General features: G+C 50.7%; 1 long non-coding RNA gene and 1 pseudogene across 1 annotated transcript in view; both read left to right on the top strand.

Annotated features, from left to right (window-relative positions):
• Positions 1-15,013, top strand: part of LOC146395112 (uncharacterized) — a 41,602-nt gene extending 26,589 nt beyond the window's left edge. Inside the window, exon 2 of the long non-coding RNA XR_014833341.1 lies at positions 11,667-15,013. This is a non-coding gene — a long non-coding RNA (uncharacterized LOC146395112). The remainder of the gene's footprint in view (positions 1-11,666) is intronic.
• Positions 15,014-21,855: 6,842 nt separating this feature from the next.
• Positions 21,856-21,952, top strand: LOC146395114 (U6 spliceosomal RNA; annotated as a pseudogene).
• Positions 21,953-26,580: the final 4,628 nt, after the last annotated feature.

Here is a 26,580-nt window from a genome sequence, read left to right on the forward strand (position 1 = left end):
GAAGGACACCAAGGACACCTGCCAGCCAGCAGCCAGCAGCCGGCAACCTCTCCCCACAGGGAGCCCCGAGGAAACTGGGGCTGGGCAAGCACAGGACACCGGCCCAGACGGCCCAGGAGCCGCTCAGGGATGGGTGCAGGGAGCCCAGACCTTCGCACCTTCCCACACAGAGAAAAGCCCTGAGTTCCTCGAGAGCTCTGCTTTGCCTTGCTTTGCTTGCTTGCTTTTTCTTTCTTTCTTTTTTCTTTTTTTTTTTTTTGTTTTTGTCTTTTTCGCCTTTTCTAGGGCCGATCCCATGGCATATGGAGGTTCCCAGGCTAGGGGTCTAATGGGAGCTGTAGACGCCAGCCTACACCACAGCCACAGCTACACCGGATCCGAGCTGCATCTGAGACCTACGCCGCAGCTCACGCCAACGCCGATCCTTAACCCCCTGAGCAAGGCCAGGGATCGAACCCACGACCTCATGGTTCCTAGTCGGATTCGTTAACCGCTGAGCCACGGTAGGAACGCCGAGATCTCTGCTCTTCTGTCATTAGCAGGACTCCGTTGTTCCTCCACCTGCCCTTTGTTGCAAAACTCCTGTGCATCCTGACTCCCCCTTGTCTCCTCAGAGCTGTTTCTCAGGGTCACTTGAGGCGCTGCCTCCTGGGCTGAGGTCCTCGTTTTGCCCCAAACAAAACAACTCTCAGCTTTTAGGTTGTGTCTTTGTTGTGTTGTTGTCTTTCTAGGGCGGTGCCCACAGCCTGTGGGTTGAATCAGAGCTGTAGCTGCCGGCCTACGCCCTACAGCACCACCAGATCCAAGCCGCCTCTCTGGCCTATACCGCAGCTCACCACCTGCTCACTGCCAGATCCTTAACCCACGGATCGGGGCCAGAGGTTGAACCCCCTCCTCTTGGACACTGGTCATGTTTGTCACTGCCGAGCCACAGTGGAAACTCCCGGTTGTGCATTTTTTTGAAGTCTTTTAACAAAAGGTTTCCAGTTTTCTTCATCTCGTGTTGCCGCATTTATTTTGAAGGTTATGCCTGGACAGTTGCGCTTTGGTTGCTTTGGTGGATAGTCTTCCAGGGAGGTCTTTCAATGACACTGTGCAGAAGGAACAAATGAAGACTGTTCAGAAACTCAGCGTCTTCCAGAACGTCTACTTGTCCCTGTTGTTGGGAAACAACTCTTGACAGCACTCATGGTTGCTTTTAGTGACATGTCCTCTTGGCTTTTTCTTTCATGGTGGCATAAAGACAACACAGAATTGTGGAGAAATCCCCAAACGCTCAGTTAGGGAGTTCCCGTGGTGGCTCAGGGGTGACGAACCAGACTAGTTTCTGTGAGGATATGGGTTCAATCCCTGGCCCCACTCAGTGGGTTAAGGATCCGGCTTTGCTGTGAGCTGTGGTGTAGGTTGCAGATGTGGCTCAGATCCCATGGGCTGTGGCTGTGATGGGGGCTGGCAGACGCAGCTCCTATTTGACCCCTAGCCTGGGAACCTCCATATGCTGTGGGTGGGGCTCTAAAAAGACAAAACCGAAATGCGCAGTGGTGCCGTGAGCCTTCCCAGTTCAAGAGCGGCTGCAGGAGTTGCTGTGCAGGCCGGCGGAGAACACCTGAGGCCTGGGGTCATTTCGCAGGTGTGTGCCAGGTACTGCTACAGTGGAAAAAATGAACGGATGGGCCTAAGAGACAGTGGAGAGCTTCTCCTTGGGAGAGAGATTCAGCAGGTAACACAGTCCCGGCAAGAACTTCCCAGCGGGAGCCCCGCCTGGGGAAAGGGCCCAAGGTGGGAGGGACTTGGCACCTTCCGAGGAGAGAAAAGAATGTCCCCAGACTAGTGAGTGAGGACTGGGTCCCAAGAGGAGGTGGGAGTGGTGGAGCACAGGCGGGCTCATCTGGGGAGAGGGTGCTTCTCCCAGCCTGGCTGATGGGAGACCCACGTGCCTGCGCTGGGCTGGGGGCTGGCTGTCCGACGGCCCCTCTGACAGGTTGTATGGGCCCCAGGAGACTGAGGCCCAGGCCCAGGCCTGGTTCCTTCTGCTGTGAGAGTGAGAACCAGTGGTCCAGATCCCTCCAGGCCACACACTGAACGGGACACGTGGCTTCATAGCACCCTACCTGGTCCGGTCAACAACATTACTGGTGGAATGACCACGTAAAGATCCCTATCTATCTATCTGTCTATCTGTCTATCTATACTTTGTTAAGCATTATACTTGCAGGTTAACTTCAAAAAAAAGATCATTTTTGGAGTTCCCACTGTGGCTCAGTGGGTTAAGAACCTGACTAGTATCCACGAGGATGCGTGTTCCATCCCTGGCCTCTCTCAGTGGGTCGGGCATCTGATGTTGCCACGAGCTGTGGTGTAGGTCACAGATGTGGCGCAGATCCCACATTCCTGTGCCTGTGGTATAGGCCGGCAGCTGCAGCTCCGATTTGATCCCTGGCCTGGGAACTTCCTTATGCTGCGGGTGCGGCCCTTAAACAAAAAAGGTAATTTTTAAATTACATTTAGACTTCTGCTGTAGCAGAGGGTTAAGGACCCAACATTGTCCCTGCGGCGGCTCAGGTGGCTGCTGAGTTGTGGGTTGGATCCCAGCCTGGTGTAGTGGGTTAAGGATCCCAAGTTGCCGCAGCTATGGAGCAGGTCCAAGTTGCGGCTTGGCTTTGATTCCCTAGCCTAGAAACTTCCAAGGGCATGAGTGTGGCAAAAAAAGAAAGAAAAAAAAATTACATTAATAAGAAGCAAGCTGGGGGAGTTATGACCGTGGCTCAGTGGGTTAAGAACTTGACACAGTGTCTGTGAGGATGTGGGTTCGATCCCTGGCCTCACTCAGTGGGTGAAGGATCTGGCCTTGCTGCAGTATAGGTCACAGATGCTGCTGGGATCCCGAGTTGCTATGGCTGTGGTGTAGACCGGCAGCTACAGCTCCGGTTTGACTCCTGGTCCAGGAACTTCCAAATGCCGCAGGTACGGCTCCAACCCTTAAATAAAAAAGCGGCAAAGTTGGAACACTTAGGCTTTGGGTTCCTCCGTTAAGCATTTAAGGACCTGTAAGTGCACAAAAGAGAAGGCCCTCCTTCAAGGGGTCCCTTTGAAATGCAGGCAATTCTCCCATCCTGGAAATAACATCGCCCTCCAATTTGCTGCAATAGAGAGTCAACGGTCAGCCAAGGAGGAGACTGGTGTGTAGGGGGGTGCATTTAGACACAGGGTGTCTTTTACACACCCTGGGACCTGTGCTTCTGCCCTTCCAGTACTTTCATCCCAGAAAGCCGTGGCATGGTCCAAGAGAGAAAAGACGTGAAAATGGTTTTTAACGAAAGAGCTAGGCAGGTTGGGGTCTTAATTAGGTCGGTGACTTCCAGGGTTCCTGAGCCTCTGGGGACAGGCGACGAGGCAATGAGCAGATAGATAACTGAGAGCCTCTGGGGAATCAGGTGACAACGAGGCAATGAGCAGATAACCATTGCAGCTGGAGGCCCATGAAGACCTTTGAAATTTTTTTTAGCTGGTCTGCTCACAGGTCAAAATTTGGCACTAGTTTCCATGGAAAAATGTGGGCCACTTCAGTCATGGGTCGACTTAAAAAAAAAGAAAAGAAAAGAAAAGAAAAGCACAACCTAAAAGCTGAGAGTTGTTTTGTTTGGGGCAAAACGAGGACCTCAGCCCAGGAGGCAGCGCCTCAAGTGACCCTGAGAAACAGCTCTGAGGAGACAAGGGGGAGTCAGGATGCACAGGAGTTTTGCAACAAAGGGCAGGTGGAGGAACAACGGAGTCCTGCTAATGACAGAAGAGCAGAGATCTCGGCGTTCCTACCGTGGCTCAGCGGTTAACGAATCCGACTAGGAACCATGAGGTCGTGGGTTCGATCCCTGGCCTTGCTCAGGGGGTTAAGGATCGGCGTTGGCGTGAGCTGCGGCGTAGGTCTCAGATGCAGCTCGGATCCGGTGTAGCTGTGGCTGTGGTGTAGGCTGGCGTCTACAGCTCCCATTAGACCCCTAGCCTGGGAACCTCCATATGCCATGGGATCGGCCCTAGAAAAGGCGAAAAAGACAAAAACAAAAAAAAAAAAAAGAAAAAAGAAAGAAAGAAAAAGCAAGCAAGCAAAGCAAGGCAAAGCAGAGCTCTCGAGGAACTCAGGGCTTTTCTCTGTGTGGGAAGGTGCGAAGGTCTGGGCTCCCTGCACCCATCCCTGAGCGGCTCCTGGGCCGTCTGGGCCGGTGTCCTGTGCTTGCCCAGCCCCAGTTTCCTCGGGGCTCCCTGTGGGGAGAGGTTGCCGGCTGCTGGCTGCTGGCTGGCAGGTGTCCTTGGTGTCCTTCCTGAGTTCCCCCGGGGTCGCGGGCTCACCTGGAGGTGGCTGCACTCGCAGAGGACTGGGACAGCTTTTGTTTTGTGGGCTTGAGGGCAGCCCAGGCGGCAGCAATTCAGACAGCTCTGAAATGCCCCCGCAAGGAGGAAAGGGGACACAGCAAGATGCGAGTGACGAAGGGGAGGGGGAGGCGCCTGCCTTTTACAGAGTTTGCTGCTGGTGTCGGGAGGGTGGCGACGAGTCATGGGAAGCAGACGAGGCCATTTAGCGCTTTTCTAGATTTGAGGCGATGCAAGAGTTGGGCACCTAAAATCTTCTAAAAATAGCTGACTGTCTGAAGGCCTGTTCTGCCACTTTTCCCAGTGCCCAGAGTGCTTCCCTCCCGGTCTCCGCCCGGAGCTCTTTTCAGGGGTGCTGAGGCTCAGCCGCTGCCGGGGCTCAGCGGTAGCGAACCCAGCTACGCACCCTGAGGATGTCGGGTGGATTCCTGGCCCTGCTCAATGGGCTGAGGATCCAGCATTGCCGCGAGCTGTGGTGTGGGTCGCAGACACAGCTGGGACCCCGCGTGGCTGTGGCTGTGGTGTCGGCCGGCAGCTGTAGCTCCAGTTGGACCCCCAGCCTGGGAATTTCCATAGGCCCCGGAGGCCAGCCCTTAAAAAAAAAAAAAAAAAAAAAAAAAAAAAAAAAAGTTCAGCCTTCGAAGTGTCTTTTCTCCAATAAAGTGAACCAGGAGGTCAGGTCACAAGTATAAAAGCAGCATTTGGTTTGTAGGGAAGAACCCTGTGGTCCCTTCTAGACCCACTCCCCGGACCCAGCATCTTAAGACGTGCCCTCCCCGTCGCAGGAGGAAGTGCCACGACCAGCAGCTTGCCAGAACCTGAGGCATATGTTAGCACACAAAAACTTCCCGGCTGGAGTTCCCGTCGTGGCTCAGCAGAAACAAATCTGACTGGCATCCAGGAGGATGCAGGTTCAATCCCTGGCCTCGGTAGGTTAAGGATCCGGCGTTGCTGTGAGCTGCAGTGTAGGTCACAGATGAAGCTTGGATGTGGCATTGCTGTGGCTGCGATGTAAGCCAGTAGCTACAGCTCTGATCTGACCCCTAGCCTGGGAACCTCCATAACCTGTGGGTGCAGCCCTGGAAAAAACATGCAAAACTTCCTGGCTCGTGGAGCTGAAGTTCATTTACGCTGAGCGTCAACACTGCAGGTTCTCGTTGTGATAGGAACCAAAACCCGTGTACACGGAACACTTTCATCTGAGGAAACCATGCTGGGGGGGGGGGAGGTGTGTGTGAAGAATCTTATTTTATCCCCTGAAACCCTGCCCCACTTCCTCGCCAAACCACAGCAACACCAGCTGCGATGTCTATGCCACTTAGCAACGCTTCCTATGCATCAACGGATTCGTTCCCTCTAACTGCTTACCAGCCGCCTAGGGGTTTTTTGTTTTTGTTTTTTCTTTTTAAAACCGAACCTGTCGCATATGGTTCCCAGGCTAGGGGTCCAATCAGAGCTGTAGCTGAGGCCACAGCCACAGCAATACCGGATCCAAGCTGCATCTGTGACTTACACTGAAGCTTGTGGCAATGCCGGATCCTTAACCCACTGGGCGAGGCTGAGATTGAAGCCGCATCCTCAAGGATACTGTGTCAAGTTCTTAACCCACTGAGGCACGAGGGGAACTCCAAGCACATAGTATTTTTTTATTTTTATTTTTTTGCTTTTTAGGGCCACACCCGTGGCATATGGAGTTTCCCAGGCTAGGAGTCAAACCAGAGCTACCGCCGGCCTACACCACAGCCACAGAAATGCAGGATCCAAGCCACGTCTGCAATCTACACCACAGCTCACGGCAACGCCAGATCCTTAACCCGCTGAGCAAGGCCAGGGATCGAACCTGAAACCTCATGGTTGCTAGTTGGATTCATTTCCACTGGGCCACAGCAGGAACTCTGAAACTGAGGTTGTCAACTGCTCAGACCTGGGAAGCACAGGCCTCCCTGCTCCACTCTGTCATTATCCAGCTCTTTCAGCTGCTTTTGTGGTCTGGCTGAATTTGGTCTCCACGTCAGGCCTATGGTGATGAGATCAGAGCTGGCTTCCTACCACCCATCAAGACTGGCAACGCTGTGGTCTAGAGTGTCTCGCTGCAGCTGTCTAGAGTCTAGAGTCTGCCTTCAGGGACATTGTGGGTGTCACTGCCAGTCCCACTGCCAATCCCGTGATGAGCCATCCAAGTGGAGACTCGCTTCCTGGTCCCACTGAGGCGGCTCCCACCTGTCTTCCGGCCGAGATGAGTCACTGATGATGCTCTACTCCTGATCTAACACTGAAGCCAACTTTGCAATTACTTGTGGGAACGTTCAAGAATCTGTTGTCCATCAGAATTTCGAGGGGTGGGGTCCAGGCATCTTGTTTGTTTTTTTGCTTTTTAAGGTCACGCCTGTGGTGTATGGAAGTTCCCAGGCTAGGGGTTGAATTGGAGCTGTAGCTGCTGGCCTACAACACAGCCACAGCCACAGCCACGCCGGATCCAAGCTGCGTTTCGTGGTGTCTGGACTACACCACAGCTCACAGAAACACCGGATCCTTAACCCACTGAGCGAGGCCAGGGATCAAACCCGCCTCCTCATGGAGACTAGTCAGATTTGTTTCCACTGAGCCACCACAGGAACTCCAGTCATATTTTAAATTTACCCAATATGTCTTGAGCATCTATTCTGTGCCAAGTATTAGGCTTGATACTGGAAAAGACAGACAAGCAATTCCAGGTGAGCCTGACACCTGTGATGAGGATGAGTTCTATGGAAAACTGTCAAAGGCAAAAGCCAGACCATCCATTTAGCCTCTTGTCTTAGGGAGAGCCGAATCCCTAAGGTGGTTTTGCCTTAGACTGTCATAGGGAGGCGCCAGTAAGTTACAGTTGTGGGGGATTTATAGTTTAGATTTTTTTTTTAAAGTTAAGCAAGTCTGCTTCATTCCAAGGTGTTCTGACAGCTTTCCTGAGCGATTATGAACGTACAGTGTCTCCCAACGTCCTCTGGGTTTCCTTCTCTCTTATGGGCCCCTAAGGGGACTCCTTCAACGGCCTGTGTAACAAGCCTACTCCTTCCCTGTCAGAGTTTTCTGTTCCACAGGGACCCCTCTTGGGCCAAGGCGTCCATGCTCTTCCTTGAGGTGGGAACAGAGTCTGGTGGATCTCAGAAACATCTTCAGAACAAGCAAAATGTGTCTTTCAGGGGACTTGGTTCTCTCACACAGCATCTCCTACCCCTGTGGGCAGAGGCAGGCTGGCTCCTGCCTGGTCCAGGCTGGTAGATTACAGGCGGTGTTGCGAGGAGTTTCTGTTGTGGCTTAGCAGGTTTCGAACCACACCAGTATCCATGACCCCTAGCCTCGCTCAGGGGGTTAAGGATCTGGCGTTGTCACAAGCTAGGGTGTAGGTCGCAGATGTGGCTCAGGTCCTGCGTTGCTGTGGCTGTGTAACCGAGCGGGACCCTGTGCAGCCTTCCCAGAGTTGACCCTACCTCCATCCTCCACCTGCCTTTTTAGCTATAGAAACACTTTAGTCAAAGAATCAGTTTAATCAGCCAAGTGAGAACATACAGACAAAAAAGAAGAGTCAGGTAGACTAGTGATAGTTTAACCATCCAGCAAAGTCGGGTACCTTTAGTTAGTTCTTCAAAGACTGTAGATAACATTCTGAGCCAGGTCCTTGGAGCTGTTTTGCAGGTGCTGAAGCCCCCACCACGTAGAAGTCAGTTGTGTGCTGCCCACGAGCACGCAGACCCCAGACGGGCTGGAACTAGAAGGTGGATGGTGCTGGCTCCCGAGCACCTCACCACCCACCAGTCAGGAAAATGTCCATGAGCTGATGGCGCCCTGCTCCTCAAACACTAGACTCCCCACCACCCACCCCAGCGGGGCACAGTCCTCGAGGCACTGGCCTGCTGTGTTCCCCCTTTGCCTGGAGGTTAAAGCTACTTTTTTCTGTTTCCTCCAACTCTGTCTCCATGTTTCTGTTGGGTATTGAGATTTCGGTAACGGTTGTGCTGTAGGCCGGCAGCTACAGCTCCCACTCGATGCCTAGCCTGGGTCCTTCCATATGCCTCAGGTGCAGCCATAAAAAGAAGAAGAAGAAAAAAAAAAAAAGTGGTGGGTCAAAAACTCAGTCTCTGTCCACAGGTGCCAAATAGAAATGTGAGACAGAGTTTTGGGTGAAGGAGGAAAAAACAGCTTCATTGCTTTGCCAGGCAAAGGGGGACAGGGCAGACTAATGCCCTAAAGATTGTGCTCTCCCTTGGGAGAGACTAGGAAGTGGCTTTATAGTTTCGGAGTAGAAAATAGGGCCGTAGATAGGGCTAAGGGTAGACGCAATCTTTCACTCTTCTTCAAAGCTGGCCTCTGGTGGCCCCAGGGCTGGTTCTGGGGGTCCTCCTCTCTTGTTTTCATTTGGTGGGGGTTTTAGTCCTGCAGAAGAACTCACAGATCTTGTTATGTATGTTTTTTGAGGAGGAACCAGGACCCTGCCCCAAGGCTGCATTTTTTTTTTTTTTTTTTTTTTTTTCCGACTCGTCTTCCCTGGTCTCTGCATCCAGGCTCTTCCCTGATTACCAGCTGTTTGAACCTACCCTTCGGAACTCAGGGAAAGTCCTAGAGGATGGAGCTTATTCCCTGAAAAGAAGAAATGGGGGACAGAGCAAGGCTGGTGCCCAGGAACCCACCAGGGCCCCGCTGGCTTTCAGTGGGGCTGGGCCCTCACTGGCTTGTTCTGCCCGAGAGCTGCCCGGAGAAGGGGAGAGGCCCGCGCTCTTGGGTGAAAGAAGGAAGACACCACACAACACACAGCTGAGTCCACAGGCCAGGGCAGAGCTGAGCTGGCAACAGGGACTTGGGAACTTAGAGGTTCCCAGGAGAGGGGAGACAGACCCCCAACCCCCAAATGTGGCTGTTCACCTTGGAGAGTTGCTGGGAACATCTGCTCCTGGAATGGGGTCGCTCAAGTTGGGCAGCAAGACACACTGCCCTGCGGAAAACTCCTGCCTCCATAGGTTAACCTCCTGCAGGGACCAACTGCCCTCTGTCCTGGGACTCGACCCCCTCCCCCTCCCCTGACCTTCCCTCCTCCCTCTTTGTCGTTCCCGCCACAGGTTCCAGCCATGAACTCCATCCAGCCACAGATGCCCTTGATAAGCCCAGCGCCTCCTCACCATCGGGGCTGGTGCCATCTGGGGCTCAACCCGCCCCCCTCTGAGGCCTTCATAAATCTCTCTGGCTGTACCCACAGGGCCTTGCACCTTCCTCCCTCGGCAAACCTGACAGGAACTGTCTGCAGAGATGGCATTGGAAGTAGGAAGTGAGCTTAGGCCAGGACCTGGAGAGATGCCAATATTTAAGTGACGGGCAGAGGAGTCAATTTACATGTTGGTCTCATTTCCCTAAGCTTCGTAACTGGCCCTGCTTTCTGATTTTTCTTGTCCCCAACTGTGTTCCTATGGCAAAAACGACAAAACTAACAGGGATGGAGCAGGATGGTTACACAGGTAGTTGTAGGAGTCCCAGAGGGACCACAGAGAGCGCGGGAACCCTAGGGACCTTTGGGAGACACTGTAAGTTAATAACGGCTGCAGAGGAGTTCCCGTCATGGCACAGGGGTTAACGAATCCCGAGTTGCTGTGGCTCTGGCGTGGGCCGGTGGCTACAGCTCCGATTAGACCCTAGCCTGGCAACCTCCATCTGCCGCTGGAAGCGGCCCTAGAAAGGGCAAAAAGACAAAAATAAATAAATAAATAAATAAATAAATAAATAAATAAATAGGATGCTTGTGAGAGATGTAAGCGGGTGAGGAAGCGTTGCCTGGAGGATTAGGGGGCTACATTTCTATAAGGGAAGTGGGAAGGGAAAAGACCGCCTCTTCCTCCTTTTCCAAGTAGACGTCGGCTTAAATCGTTAGCTGCGCCTTCGTATCCGGTAAGAGATTATTTGACCCTATGACGTCAAACCAGGGCTATCCTGGTGCTTATTCCGATCAGCAGAAGGGCAGTAACACAGGCTAACATATATGGAATCATCTCAGGTTTCTGCATGAGGGTCTCCTACTTTGGAAGGTCATCCTTCCCTTAAAGTGGTTCTATTCTTGGTCGTGGGGCCATTGTCTTGCGGAACTTGAACGCGGGCCTCATTTCATCTTGTACTTAATGAGGCGTATCTCAAGAAGCAAACCTGCCTCATTCTGATGGCTTTCTTTCTTTCTCCTTTTCTTTCTCTCTTTCTTTGTCTTTTAGGGCTGCACCTGCTGCATATGGAAGTTTCCAGGCTGGGGTCCAATCAGAGATGTAGCCGCCGGCCTGTACCACAGCCATGGCAATGCAGTATGCAGGCTGTGTCTGCAGCCTACACCACAGCTCACAGCAATGCCAGATCCTTAACCCACTGAGTGAGGCCAGGGATCAAACCTGAGTCCTCATGGATGCTAGCTGGGTACGCTAACTGCTGAGCCACGACGGGAACTCCCTGATGGCTCTCTGGAGCCTTTTTTTTTTTTTTTTTTTTTTGGTCTTTTTTGACATTTCTTGGGCCGCTCTCACGGCATATGGAGGTTCCAAGGCTAGGGGTTGAATCGGAGCCATAGCCGCTGGCCTACACCACAGCCACAGCAACTCGGGATCCGAGCCGCATCTGTGACCTACACCACAGCTCATGGCAACGCCGGATCCTTAACCCACTGAGCAAGGGCGGGGATCGAACCCGCAACCTCATGGTTCCTAGTTGGATTTGTTAACCACTGAGCCATGACGGGAACTCCACAAGCATCCTATCTTAATAAATCTATTTCTTGCCCATCACTTTGTCTCTCACTGAATTCCCTCTGGGCTGAGGCACAAAGAACCTGAACCTCAGTAAGTCCAGACACCAGGTGAGTGATTCTATTTTAAAAGCCATGGGTTCAAGTCCCAACCTGGGTTCTTGCTAGTTCAAGACATGAGCGTTGTCAGTTTCAAAACCCCAAATTACAGCAAAGTGGTGTGGCCTTGCCTTTGGAGACACGGAGGGCAAGAAGCCATAGGGTTTTTTTATTCCACGGCGGGTTGGCTCCAGGAGGAGGGTGGCGCAGTCACCAGGATGAGAAAGAAGCAAGCTGAGTCCCTGGGAATTACAGAAATGGGGGAGGAGAAGAGCAGCAGAAGCCAGACGAGCCAAAGGGGAAAAGAATTAACACAAAAAGCGTGGGGACCCAACACTGAACACACATTTAATGAGAATGCATTTTCTTTATAAAAAATTAAATACGATCTTTTATTGAGGACCATGTGCTTGGCACTTTACTCTACTTTTTTTTTTTTTTAACATAATTATAGGGACACCCTACAGAAGAGGGGCTCACAGCCCTGAGGCTACAAGTGAGCAAACCGAGGTTCTGAAAGATCACTCTGCATCTTGCTGACTAGAAGCAGTGGAAATGACCCATGTCCTGACTCAGTCACTTCCTAACTGTGGGATCTGGGGCAGGTCCCTTCCTCTTGAACCCTGAAAAGACAACTGGCAGTTGAGAGAGAGCTCCAGGCTTGGAACCACAGGCCTAAAAGGGCTCTAAAGTCCCTCCACCCCCTCTCCCACGTCCAAAGTCTCAACATTCCCATTTTACAGATGAGGAAACTGAGGCCGGAGCCGAACCCTGGTCAGCAATGCAGGCTCCTGGTTAAAAGCGTTCCAGGCTCTCATGCTGATCATCACTGGCAGTCCCTTCTCTCCGTTCTGCACATGGAACTCATGCCCAGAGGAGAAACCATGATGCGAGAAAGCTAGAAGCCACTGGACTCTAGTGCCGACAGAGGCTAGGCTCCTGCCTCCCTGGCCTTGCCCCCCCTCTTGAACGGTGCTGCAGGGCGAATCTGGAGCAGGGAGGAACCGGTTTCCAGTTTCCAGGCACAAGGGATGTCGCAGCCTCGGCCTGGGGGGATGCCCGTCTCCTAGAGCGGGCTGGGGGAGGCACGTGGGCACCAGTGCCTGGGTGCAGCCAGCTTGCAGTTACCACGGAAACCGCCTCCCTGGTCCCTGGCAACCAAAGCGCTCCTTCCTTCCCACGCAGGGCGGGGGTGGGGTGGGGGAAGGAAAGAGCCACCAATGAGATGGCGGGAATCCCGTGACGTCGACGGTATCCGGGCTGTGTGGAGGAGCTGGCTGCGAGCGAAGCACGGTACGGGAGCCTCTGGTCGGGGGTTGGGAAGGGTGGTGCCTGGTGAGAAGTAAGACGGAGTCGAAAGACTCAGCTTCCTCTCCTCCTGGGAGCCCCACAGGCATCTCCTCTCATGTGGGTCCCCAAATTCACCGCTCCCTCCTGCAGATGCTCCTCCAGAATTCAGTGTTCAATGGTGGCACCGCCATCTGTTCTAGGAGTGGCTGAAGCCATCGCTAACTTCAGATGCCGCCTGCAAAGGCTGAGTGGGGTTCAGGTCGCAATGGGAGAAAGCTAGAAGCTAGAAGGTGGGGCGGGCTTTTCCTGAATGGGCAGGGAACCACCACCGTGGGAAACGGAAGTGGGCGCAACTGAGGTACATGGGGGGAGGGGAGCGTTGGCTAGCGCCAGGTTGGGAGCCAGAATGCCAACTGTGTCTGCTTGGTCCTGCTAGGGGTGGCCAGCAGACAGTGACAAAGGTGGGTCCCTTGCCCCAGAGACCAGGCTGGACATTCCTGCACGGTTGGCCTCTACTCGTGCGTGTGTGTGTGTGTGGGGGGGGGGGGGTTGGGGGGTGGAAAGTGGGCATGGGTGGTGTCATTGTCAAGGATTCTTTGGACCCAGGATGCCAACGTGCTGTTCCTCACATGCCAGAGAACGTGGCTCAGGCCTCCTCGGGGAGGGTCCCGGGAAGGAGGTTAGTCCTGTTACAACCAAAAAATAACACTGGTTTGAACGGTCTCCACTCTGCCACGTGCGGCCGTAGCCCATCAAGGACACTGTTTGCTTTCTAGTTAGGATCATATTTCACCGAGTGTTTTCCCTTTTTTAACTGGAACACTCCTAACGCCCCCTCCCTGTAAGCAGCCTTCATTCCAGAGAAAGTCAAGGGACCATCAGAAAGCCATCGTCGGACCATCTGATTCCCGCCCTGACGAGTCTGAAATGCTCGATGGATGGAGAGGATTAGACCCCTTCCTCAATAACCCCCGTCGTTCATGCTACACCTGTAAGACCCCTTGCTGTGCCCTCTCAAGGCAGGACACAGCTTTGAGGGGTTCGTCTGCTGTGGCCTCCTTTGTCTGGCAGAGCAACAAGGCTGTTCTTTCTGCTTCCTCCAAAACTCGGTCTCTGAGACGTCACTGGAGCCGGGGCACAGAGGCCGCTTTGCAGCCACACTCCCTCCTCTCCTTCGTTCAGTGTGTGTTAAGGGCCATCTTTGAGCCAGGCCCTGTTCCCAGGACCGGGGATACAGCGATTTGTTGTTTATTTATTTTGGCTTTTGAGGGCCACACCCGAGGCAAATGGAGATTTCCGGGCTAGGGGTTGAATCAGAGCTACAGCTGCCGGCCTACGCCACAGCCACCACAACGCAGAATCCTTAGCCCTCTGAGTGAGGCCAGGGATCGCACCCGCAACCTCATGGTTCCACGATGGGAACTCCTTTAATTATTTATTTAACTAATGTATTTATTTGTCTTTTTAGGGCCGCACCTGCAGCACATGGAGATTCCCAGGCTAGGGGTCTAATTGAAGCTGCAGCTGCCGGCCTACGCCACAGCCCCAGCAACACCAGATCCGAGCTGCATCTGCAACCTACACCACAGCTCACGGCCACGCTGGATCCTTAACCCACTGAGCAAGGCCAGGAATCGAACCTGCGTCCTCATAGGTGCTACCCGTTTTCGCCAACTGCTGAGCCATGGCGGGAACTCCTGGAGATACAGTTGTGAATGAAACGAGGTCCAGCCCCAAGGAGATTAGACTCCTGAACCTACACTCCAGGTTCATCCTCAGCATCGACCCTGAGGTTATCATCTGTGCTGAACTCAGTGGATAGATCACGTCCAGGTGTAGCCTAAACCTCAGGCTTTTGTCTTTTGGTGGTTCTGGTTGGTTGGTGTTCTGTTTTTCGGCTGCACCTGTGGTGTATGGAAGTTTCCTGGCCAGTGATCAACTCTGAGCCAGAGTTGTGACTATACTACAGCTATGGCATTGCTGGATCCTTAACCCAATGTGCTGGGCTGGGGAGTCAACCAGCACCATCGCAGAGACAAACCGGATCAGTACCGTGGGAACTCTACCACCGTGGGAACTTACCTCAGTTTTATTGAGGAGTAATTGACATATAAAATGGTAAGACTTTTAGGGAGTTCCCATTGTGGCTCAGCCAACAAGAACCCAGCTGGCACCCACAAGGATGTGGGGGTTGATCCCTGGCCTCGATCATTGGCTTAAGGATCCAGCATTGCCACAGCTGTGGCCTAGATCACAGATGTGGCTCAGATCTAGCATTGCCATAGCTGTGGTGTAGGCCTGCAGCTGCAGCTCCGATTTGACCCCTAGCCTGGGAACTTCCATATGCTGCAGGTGTGGCACTACAAAAAATTTTATACAAATATAAGTATAAATTTGTATGTATGTAAAATTTTAAGATTTTTAAAGTGTGCATCATGGTGGTTTGCTGTATGTTAAATTATATATTTGCCTTGTGAAAGAATTCCATCTATTAAAACATCCATAGCTTCACACATTTGTCTTTTTTGGTTGAGACTATTTCAGTTCTATTCTCTTAGCAAATTGCAGTCCTACAATTCAGTATCTTCAACTATGGGAACAAGTTTTAAGTCAGCTCCTCAGACTGTATTAGGGAAGAAATTTGTCTTCTATTACAAGTTAATCACAAAGGGGTGTTGCCCATGAGCTTACATTTTACTTGATGTCCCATCTCTGGGCAGCCTCCCAGGTAATGAGCATTAAGCTAAAATACCTTTAACTCACAGGAAACGTCCTGACCAGGCTCATCTGTGAATGACTACAGGCAGGAAGAAATTAATAAGCCCCTCCAGAGGCCGATGGGAACCAGGAAATGCTGGCCTTTACCCCTCCCCTCCTGGTATAAAAGAAGCCTGAGTTCTGCCCTGGGACATGAGTTAACCATCTTCTCAGGCTCCCAGCTTTCTGAATGAGGTTGCTGTTCCTCTCGCCTCAACAACTCATCTTTTGATTTATTGGCCTGTTGTGTCCAGCAGCACAAGCTTGGACTCGGTAACAGGTTCTCGTGAGCCAGCCAGGAGTCTTGTTGCTCACGGCTAGCTGGTCCCAGTTGGGGAACTTTGGAGTAAGGTCCTAGCAGCTGCCGGGACCACTTGTCCCGAGGATCTTCCCTTCAGAATTCCCCAAAGTGGCACCGGCTGCCCTAGCTCTTGGCAGCTGGAGCAGCGAATCCACATTTGGGAACCAGCAGGCTCCATACAGTAGGGTAAGTGGCTCTGGTGTGTACAGCCAGGAACCTTCTTTCCTTTCCACTTGGGGCTTTTTCTCCAGAAGAAGCCAGTTTGTTTTATGGTTGAGTGGGGTACCTGGCAGGGAGAAGGAAATCGCTGTACTTGTACTGAATGTGTGAAGCCGATTCATTTGTTTCTTTGGATGCCGGCATTTGTGTGGGAAGTTTGTGTTTCATTTGCCTTGAATTTCTGCCTTTAAAAATCGAGGATGAGCGTTCCCGTCGTGGCTGGGTGGTTAACGAACCCGACTAGCATCCATGAGGATGCGGGTTCGATCCCTGGCCTCGCTCAGTGGGTTAAGGATCCGGCGTTGCCCTGAGCTGTGGTGTAGGTTGCAGACGTGGCTCAGATCCCGAGTGGCAGTGGCTCTGGTGCAGGCTGGTGGCTACAACTCCTATTCGACCCCTATCCTGGGAACCTCCATATGCTGCCAGTGCGGCCCTAAAAGACAAAAAGACAAAAAATAAAAAATAAATAAAAATAAAAGCCGGGAATGTTTCAACTATCCCTAAAGAAAGTCCCCTCTGGTGCATTTTGGGTGAGTGATCTGATCACAAGTCCAAGCCCATGGGTGAAGAGAAGATGGTATCTTATGGTAGCAGCGTGGGCTCCACAAGGGGTCTGGGCAGAGTTACCCTGGGACCCTGTGCGCCACGTACCACGACTCTCACTGTGTCGCTTATGGTGTTTGTGGTCTCCTGTGTCCTTGGCACGTGTGAAATACCAAGATCGAACTCGAGGGTTTATTCAGGGTTTTCTGTTTGTCCTTTGGGATTTTTGTTTCATTTTGTTTGGTACTGTCTCTCCATTTACAGCCAAATCCGTTTTGTGATATTTAAAATTTTTTACTGATAACAAATTGAGGAAAGGAACAGCAAGAAAAAAGCCTGTTTGTTCTTATCCAAGAGGGGGACATTTCTAGGAAGAGAGAAAGGATCGAAGCGGTTCCTAAAATTACCAAAACTACAAATAGAAATAAAAGCGTCTTTTCCATAAGTGGTAGTTAAAAAAGGGTTTAGCCGTTTAGGCAGGTCACCTTGATTTGTCCCATCTGCCAGAAACCTAATTTGACTCCGACGTCTTGGTATCCGATGGGTTTTGTGTTGTTGTATCTGATTCATGGCTAAAATTTGGGACTGGGAGCTCTGTGTTTGTATGTGTGTTATTGGCGTGTGGCATTACCGAAATTAATTTGTCAAAGAGCTCTACTTCACGGTCTTAAAGGAAATGAAGTGCTTATATAAATACTCAAATAGAAAAGAAACTGGCTAGAATGAATTTCGAGTTCCTTTGACTAGAAAATATCCAGGAGTGAATTAATATCTGGTATTAAAGTTAGCTTAAGCCTGTCGCTTTGATTAACAGACATGTCTTGAGAGTTCTCAACATTAAGTGTAACACTTCATTGAACCTAGTTTACTAGCGATCAGAAGACCTCACGTTACAAAGTTCGTCAGCAAGAAAAATAACATTGTGACACAGCTTTAAAGTAAATGAAGTAAGAGTTTTAGGTAAACTTTATGGGAATAATTTTGGGGATTGGGAATGTCTGCCTAAAATTGTGTCTCCACGTTTTTGTAACTTGAATGCTCTTCATTTAACTTAGTTGAGTGTCATTAACTGTCGAGGTCATTTCAAGTAGGAAAAAATGTTAGAACATTACCTGCTGGGCAGGTCTGAGGGAACCTGCCTTCGCCTTCTCAGGAATGGAGGACTAAAGCATACGTTTTGTCCATCTCAGGAAATGCTTGTATGACAAACAATTTACAATTACTCGTTTCTTGGTTTCACTAGAGATTAAGGTTTTAAGATTAAGAATTATAAAGGAGGAGTTCCTGTTGTGGCGAAGCAGAAACAAATCCGACTAGAATCCATGAGGATGAGGGTTTGATCCCTGGCGTCGCTCAGTGGGTTAAGGATCTGGCGTTGCCCTGAACTGTGGTTGTAGGTCACAGATGCAGCTTGGATCCTGTGTGGCTGTGGTGTAGGCCAGCAGCTATAGCTCCGATTTGACCCCTAGCCTGGGAACCTCCATATGCCACAGGTACAGCCCTTAAAAAAAAAAAAAAAAAAGAAAGAAAGAAATTAAAAAGAATGTAAAGGAAACACTTCCATCTGCAAAGATAGGATGTATTTTCAACAAAGAAGGTATGAGGAATGAAATTTCTTTTGTTCAAAGGGAAAAGGGGATTTTGTCTTAGAGCTGGTTGTTTCTGAATGGAAGAAAAAGTGAGAGACAGATGGATAGGGTTACAGAAAGCTGGGAAGGTTTGTGTATAGGGAGCCCTGGGAGTGCTTTGTTCATGGCCAGGATTGGCAAAATAAGATTGAACTTAACTAAGAAAATGAAATTTAAAGGTAAAGAGATACAAAACCTGAATTTGGGTCTCTAGGAGGACAAATCTGTTGTAACCTATTGAACTGCTTTTGGTTGCAGGTTGTTTCTTTGAAATGATCTGTATTTGCCATTGAGATCTTTTATTATCCTGGTTTAAAACTTTTTGATGTTTTTGACAAGCTTCCCAAAGATCAACTTCTAAGCAAAGTTCATTTGACCTCTGGATAACTTTGAGGTGTTCCAAAGGGTCCCTGGAACACCTCAAATTATGTTTTCCCTCCTCTCAGAGAGAGGAATATGAAATTAATTAGGCTCTTTCTGTGTATGTTACATTACATGGGAAGCACTGTCAAGTAAGTGGTGATAGAAGATCTTAGATTGTGTCATATGGTTAAATGTTATTGCTGTACATATTCCAGCAATCATATAGACCTCCTAAAATTCTGGAATATCCTGGTAAATGATGTCAGACACAGCTTCAGTAATTATCTTAAATTGTTGTATGTCACCACAGTACCTGTGTTTCTTTTCGGTGGCATTGTAAAACTCGGGGTTGGTTGATGCCAAAACAAAAAGGCCTCCTTTTAATGGTTCGAAATGACCACCGCTATTTATAGTTTTTGGTTTTCTTTTTTTAATCTTTTTTAAGGGCCTCACCTGTGGCATAAGGAGGTTCCCAGGCTAGGGGTTGAATCGGAGCTGTAGCCTCTGACCAACGCCAGAGCCACAGCAATGTGGGATTGGAGCCATGTCTGTGACCTACACCACAGCTCACGGCAACGCCAGATCCCTAACGCTCTGAGCGAGGCCAGGGATCGAACTTGCATCCTCATGGATGCTAGTCGGGTTCATTAACCTCTAAGCCAAGACAGGAACTCCTAGTTATAGTTTTAAAGTGGCTTTTGAATGACTCTATAGCTGTTTTGTGAAGAAGGAGGAAGAATGATGAAATCCTTTTGCGTGCAAGCATTTGCGCTCTTCCATCGGGGAAAAGAGGAAAAGGAAGCGAATGAGAGTGAGGCTGTTTGCTTTAAACATTAGATGCTCTGGCTGAGCTGGCCGTCCCAGCCGTGCTGCATCCACCCCTTCCATGAGCTTGCGTTCCCACGCAGCCCCAGTTCCTGCCACTGGGACGCAGGACTTCCCCTCCCTCTGAGGATCAATTACACAGTTCTGGGGTAGGAGTTCCCGTCGTGGCGCAGTGGTTAGTGAACCTGACTAGGAACCATGAGGTTGAGGGTTCTATCCCTGGCCTTGCTCAGTGGGTTAAGGATCAGGTGTTGCCGTGAACTGTGGTGTAGGTCACAGATTCAGCTCGGATCTGGCATTGCTGTGGCTGTGGTGTAGGCCAGCGGCTATGGCTCCGGTTCGACTCCTAGCCTGGGAACCTCCATATGCCATGGGACTGGCCCGAGAAATGGTAAAAAGACAAAACAAACAAACAAAAAACAAACCAACAACCCCCCCCCCAAAAAAAACAAAGTCCTGGGTTAGTTCCTGAGGCACAGAGACTTGGTCTGGTATTGCCCTCTAAGACTGGAGAGGACGCCTAATTTGGGCCGGCACCGTGCTCCCAGGCAGGGCAATTTCCATTGCGATTATCTCAATTGGGGGCTGTATGCAAATGATCAGCCAGCTGGCTGAATTTCTCAGACTTGCTTAATTAAAAAGATCACATCCCTCCTTTGTAGGGAGCATCTTTGACCCCTGAGGCCCCCTTGGCAGCACCAAGGGCTGCATCAAATTGGGACCTGTGTGAAGGAAGAAGGCCCTTATTAGAGCACCTGCTTATCAGTGCATCTTGGCAGGGCTTTGAAAGGGGAGCCAAAGCAAAATAGTTTCAACAAAATTCAAGAAACTCAGTTAAAAAAAAAAGAGAGAGAGAGAGAGAGAAAGAAAAAGAAAAAAAACCCCCAAAACAAACCGTCAAAAACTTTCTGGGAGTTCCCGTCGTGGTCAGTGGTTAACGAATCCGACTAGGAACCATGAGGTTTCGGGTTCGGTCCCTGCCCTTGCTCAGTGGGTTAAGGATCTGGCGTTGCCGTGAGCTGTGGTGTAGGTTGCAGACGCGGCTCGGATCCCGCGTTGCTGTGGCTCTGGCATCGGCCAGTGGCTACAGCTCCGATTCGACCCCTAGCCTGGGAACCTCCATATGCCTCAGGAGCGGCCCAAAGAAATAGCAAAAAGACAAAAAAAAAAAAACCAAAAAACAAAAACAAAAAACAAACCGTCAAAAACTTTCTGAATTTTTGGAAAGGGTTTCGTAGGCCTATAGACATCATCTTAACGCACACTCCGAGGCCCCTGACGCTACTAGAATGGCAAGTCTGACCTATCTGGGGGTCAAAGTGCCTCATGTCGGGAGAAAGTCGTCCACATTAGATGGCACGAACCCTTCACAGTTGGCAGATGTTGCTTTTAAAGTGGAACAACAGAGGAAAGAAGACACAAAAAGAAACATTAGGGGTTTTTTTGGCAGTGGCATTGGATTCCCATAAGGCAGGGAAGCCAGGAGCGCTAAGCCTCCACTGGGAAGAAACAGTACACTTATTGCACGAGGAAGAACGCTGGGAAACAGACCGCCCTAGTTTAAAACAGAAGAAAACAGCGAAAGGCGAGGAGTTCCCATCATGGCTCAGCAGAAACAAATCTGACTGGCATCCATGAGGACGCAGGTTCAACCCCTGGCCTCGCTCCCTGGGTTAAGGGTCCAGGATTGCCGGGAGCTGTGGGGTAGGTCCCAGATGCAGCCGGGATCCCGCGTGGCTGTGGCTGTGCTGTAGACCGGCAGCTACAGCTCTGATTGGACCCCTCGCCTGGGAACCTCCATATGCCGCAGGTGCGGCCCTAGAAAAGACAAAACAGAAGCAGTAGCAGGTGGTAGAAAGAGAGGCACACGCTGATGAATGAAGAGGCCCAGGGGCTCCCTTGAACTTGACGCTCCTAATTCAGGTAACACTGACAGGGGAGTGGGGGGAATGAGCTGATAGACTGCCGGCCTTGCCGATAGACCTTGCCTTGAAGTTTTCACCAGAAAGCTTGACATCCATTCCACCAGAACTCACTCGAAGCCTCCAGGTGGTGCTCATGAAAACCCCAGGAAAGAGAGCGCCCACCCCAGGTCTTTGAAAAGGTAAGAAAGACCCAGGAGTGTGTGCTGATGGCATATCCTGTGGCAGACCAAAACACATGGCCAGGGCCCAATCCCCTTGAACAGGGACCCCGGGACAGCCGATCTAAAACAGCCTCGGGCACGGGCCTCCCTTCTCCCACAGACTGGCCTTCGACATACCAACCGGTGTGTTGGGAAAAGGGCAAAGAGCGGGGTTTCCCTTGGATGGCACCTTTCCCGGCAAGGCAGTGCCTGCTGCTCCCAGTGCCCGGGGCGCTCTGGGCTGCTGTGTGGGGGCCCGGTCAGAATCGCGCCGCGATGGGAGAGGAGCGGACTACAGGGATTCAGAAATAGATTGATGGAGTGCTCGCTTCGGTGGCACACATGCTAAAATGGGAACCATACAGACAAGATTAGCCTGGGAGTTCCCGCTGTGGCTCAGTGGTTAACGACTCCAACCAGTATCCATGAGGACAAGTTCGATCCCTGCCCTCGCTCAGAGGGTTGAGGATCCAGCGTTGCCGTGGGCTGTGGTGTAGGTGGCAGACGCGGCTCAGATCCCACATTGCTGTGGCTGTGGTGTAGGCCGGCGGCTATAGCTCCAATTCCTAGACTGGAAACTTCCATATGCCGCAGGTTAGGCCCTAAACAGACAAAAAAATAAAATAAAGAGATTAGCCTGCCTCCTACACCAGGATGACATGCATATTTGTGAAGCATTCAATATTTTAAAATAGATATGGGTGTATACACACATATTTATATATAATGTTTAATATATATTAGATATATAAAATACATGTATATATATGGTATAATTCAGTGGGGCCTAACCTACAAAAACCGTCCAGTGAGTCATTCAGAAATGCATGACTTGGGCTGAAAAAATAACCCAACGGTTGTTGTCCGACCTCCCTAGGCGGGGGCCCAACACAGTGGACCCTGCCCCTCTGAGGACTGGAAATAGATTTTACTTAAATGCCTCAAGCTACAAGACATTGCAGATAACCTTCTAGTGTTTACAGACACGTTTGTAGGATGCGTAGGAGCACAGCTCACCTGGACAGAAACGCTCTGAAGTGGTTAAAGCCCTTCTTAGGGAAATTATCCCCTGATCCGGATTCAGGCATTGATGCCACCCTCATCCTGGAGACCAGAATCAACAGGAAAACCAAGAAAATGAATCCTACATTAAAAAGAAACATTGCCGGAGTTCCCGTTGTGGCTCAGTGGTTAAAGAGCCCGACTAGGATCTATGAGGTGCATGTTCGATCCCTGGCCTTGCTCAGAGGGTTGAGGATCTGGCGTTGCCGTGAGCTGTGATGAAGCTCGCAGATGGGGCTCAGATTCTGCCTTGTCAGCTGTATCTCCGATTTGTAGCAACGCTGGATCCTTTAACCCACTGGGCCTGGTTCCCTAGCCTAAGAACCTCCATATGCTGCAGGTGCAGCCTTAAAAAGACAAAAAAAAAAAAAAAAAGCTACAATATGCAGAGACAAATTTAACTTGGAGTAAGGTATAGCCAGTTGTCCTGCTATGGCTTGGTGGCTCCCAGAAGCAGGCTTAATTAAGTTAAGCCCCCTTGAAATACTGTCCAGTAGGCCAGTCTGGGAGAATATCCGCCCAGGTGGGAGAATAGATACAAATGCTCTAGAGGACCTGGGAGTTGCCAACTGTGTGAAAACTTGGGGCCACTGTACTAACCTCTGTTCGTGAGTTTGCCTCTAAGAGGTCTGCCCAGCCCGCAGAGGCAGGCGGAAATTTTCCCATAGCTGGAGAAGGGTCAACCCACTTGTTTCCAAACAAAGAGCACAAAAATTTCATGTGTATTGGGAACTGGACCAAAACCCCCAAGTTCAACTGCAAGTTAGACAACAACGTGCTGAGGGTCATCAATTCAAATAGTGTAGATAAGAAAAGCAAAGAGGCTTGTCCCAGGACGGCCAGAGGTTCGAAGGACGATCCATCAACTCGGCAAAGGGCCAGAGTGGTCCTCAGCCCTTTGCCCGCGAGACTGTGGAACAGACATTGACAATGTGGGAGTGGGATGGGACAGAGCTCCGTGCTCCACTCCAGTGAATCCCGGACGGATGCTGCCTGCAGGCTTCAACTCCTCACACTGCACCGTCCCTGGGATCCCTGCCTCCCAGGGAAGGAGCACTGGGTTCAGCCACCTTTGTGTAGCTCACAGGGAACGGGCTGACGGGCCGCCTGAGAGTGACCACAGGCAGGAAGAAATTAACCCCTTCCCCCCTCCCCCCACCGTGAGGCTGATGGGAACCAGGAAATGTTTAACTTCCCCTTTTAGTGTAAAAGAAGCCTGGATTCTAACTCAGCCAAGCTGGTTCTCTGGGGCACCAGTCCAGCATCTTCTCAGTCTGCTGGCTTTCTGAATAAAGTTGCTGCTCCTTGAGCTGACAACTCGTCTCACGGTTTATTGGCTTGTTGTGTGGCGATCAGTATGAGCTTGGACTGGGTGACAAGGCTTTACTCATCTTATGGTGGAAGCTCGTTCCCTTTTTACCAACCCTTCCTGATTTCCCCCAGCTCCTAAAACCACGCTCTCTCTGCTTCTATGATTTTGATCTGAGTGATTCAGTGATTCCATGTGGTGTTTGTCTTTCTCTGTCTTTCAGGAAGGTATCCTCTTTCTCTCTCTCTCTTTCTTCATGGCTGTCTCCATGGCATTTGGATGTTCCCCGGCCAGGGGACTGACTCTGAGCCACAGCTGTCACCTATGCTGCAGCTGTAGCAACACTGGATCTTTAACCCACTGGGCCTGGCTGGGGATTGAACCCACACCTCTGCAGTGACTGAGCCGCCGCAGTCAGAGTCTTAATCCACTGCGCCACAGTGGGAACTCCAGAGGGCATTGTCTCTCTCTCTCTCTCTCTTTTAATGCCTTTTGCATTTTATTTATTTAGTTTAATTTAATTTATTTTTTTGTCTTGTCTTTTGAGGGCTGCACCTGTGGCATATGGAGGTTCCTAGGGTCTAATCAGAGCTGTAGCTGCCAGTCTACACCACAGCCACAGCAATGCCAGATCCCTAACCCACTGAGCAAGGCCAGGGATCGAACCTGAAACCTCACGGTTCCTAGTTGGATTTGTTTCCACTGTGCCACAACGGTATCCTCTCTTGATGGTACACTGCCTGCCTCCTAAAATCATCTCCTCCCTTGAGCTAAGGGCTGAGGCCTCGGGATGCCTCTCCAGCCCCTGGGCGGTATTGATTCCACCGGGTTTTATCCGTCGGTTCTCTGCCCTTTGGTCTTGGACCGAAGGATTCACCCAGGAAGACCAGGGCTGGGTTCAAGGAGGCCCTTCCGCCCTCCTCGGCGGCAGCCCCCAGAAGCAGGTAGTGGGGCGAGGGACTGGGACCTGATTTAAGGTTCAGGGGACTTGGGACTGTGCAAGGAGCAGCACATGAACACAGAGGCAGTTGTGCTGGGGAGCAGGGTGCACGCAAGGGGAAGTCGCTGCCAGCGTGAGACGGTGACAGGCTTCTGGCGAGTGGGTCCCAGCGTGAGAAGAGTGCCTTCATTTGCGTGTATGCATGTTTTAGGCGCTTGCTCCCTGTAGAAATGCGGGCCGCCACCACCGCAAGTGGGATACAGGACAGCTCCGCTGCTGCGAGGACTCCCTGCTGCTGCGTCTTTGTCTCCACCCCTGTCCTCCCTGGAAACCGCTCATCTGGCTCCATCTCGAGATAGACCACGCTGCATAAAGGGACTCATAGGGTCTGCAGTCTTTATTTTAGAGAGAACAGCTTTATTGACATCTAATTCGCATAGCACACAATTCATCCATTTAAAGTGTTCAGTTCACTGGTTTTTAATGTGTTAAAAGAGGGGTGCGACCATCCCACGGGGGATTTTAGAGCCTTTTCATCACCTCACAGAGAAACCTTAAGCCCTTTACAGCCTCTCCTATTTCTCCCAAACCCCTAGATCCAGGCAACCGCTAGGCTATTTCTGTCTCCATTTGGGACCCTTCATATAAATGGAATCATATAATAGGCAGGTCCCTTGCGACCGGCTTCGTCCGCTGAGCATGATGTTTCAAGGCTCATCCGCGTTGTTGTAACCGTGGGGCAAGCGCAAACTTGTCCTGCTCTGTTGTGTTTCAGAGATAATAGAAGGAAGCCACAAATCATACAGCATGTGCAGAAGAGACAATTTTTGACTCAACTCCCAGAACCAGTTGCTCTTTTCCCGCTGCCCTCCAGAACCAAACAGTGAGAACATGGCTAACTTGGAACCCGGAACACTTTCAGAAACCAGGGGGTCCCTTCCCTAAGAAGATCCAGTGCAGAAGCCTTCTTCCAACCCCTACCATAAACGGCCAAGTTCCAAAGCCCTTCAGGGCAGACCTGTCCTGCCAGCACTTCTGCGTCCACCCCATCCTCCCCAACTCCTCAAAGTGTGATTTTTTTTTTTTTTTTTTTTTTTTTTTTGGTCTTTCTAGGGCCGCACTTGTGGCATAGGGAGGTTCCCAGGTTAGGGGTTGAATCGGAGCTGCAGCTGCCAGCCTACACCACAGCCACAGCAAGTTGGGATCCAAGCTGCGTCTAGGACACACACCACAGCTCACGGCAATGCTAGACCCTTAACCGCTGAGCAAGGCAAACCGGTGTCCTCATGGGTACTAGTCGGGTTCGTTGATCACTGAGCCACCATGGGAACTCCTAGAAGTCTGATTGCACCCCAGATCATGGAGAGAGATTTGAGTGGGTCTCCTTGCAGGTTGATTTTTGCCATAAAGCTTTTTCTTTCCTCAAAACCAGTGCCGTAGTATTGGCTTCTGTGTACGTCAGACTGAAAGCCTTTGGCTCAGGAGCACTCAAGCATTTGCTTGCTTCCGTTCTATGCTGAATAACGTTCCATTGTATGTGGATATTGGGTTGTTTGTCGTTTTTGCCTGTGATGAATAATGCTGCTGTGAACATTTATGTACGTTTTGAGTGGATGTGTGTTCTCAGTTCTCTTGGGTGTACACACCAAAGAGTGAAACTGTTGGATCATTTGTTTATGCTTAACCTTTTGCGGAACCGCCAAATTTCTTTTCCAAAGCAGCTGTACTGTTTTTACATATTCTCACCATGACAACATACACCATTAGTATATGAAGTTCTAATTTTTCCATACCCTCATCAGTAATGCTTATTGTCTTATTATCTGTCTTTTCGATTTTAGCTGTCCTATTGAATGTGAAGTAGGATCTCGTTGTGGTTGTTTTGTTTTGTTTTTTTGTTTGTTTTTGTCTTTTTGTCTTTTCTTGGGCTGCATCCTCGGCATATGGAGGTTCCCAGGCTAGGGGTCTAATTGGAGCTGTAGCCACCTGCCTACACCACAGTCACA

This window comes from Sus scrofa, chromosome 18, assembly GCF_054392235.1.
Source record: "Sus scrofa isolate SSC_HxYL_T2T_F1_AM1 chromosome 18, Sscrofa_HxYL_maternal_Yorkshire_Landrace_v2.0, whole genome shotgun sequence".
NCBI classification, from domain to species: domain Eukaryota; kingdom Metazoa; phylum Chordata; class Mammalia; order Artiodactyla; family Suidae; genus Sus; species Sus scrofa.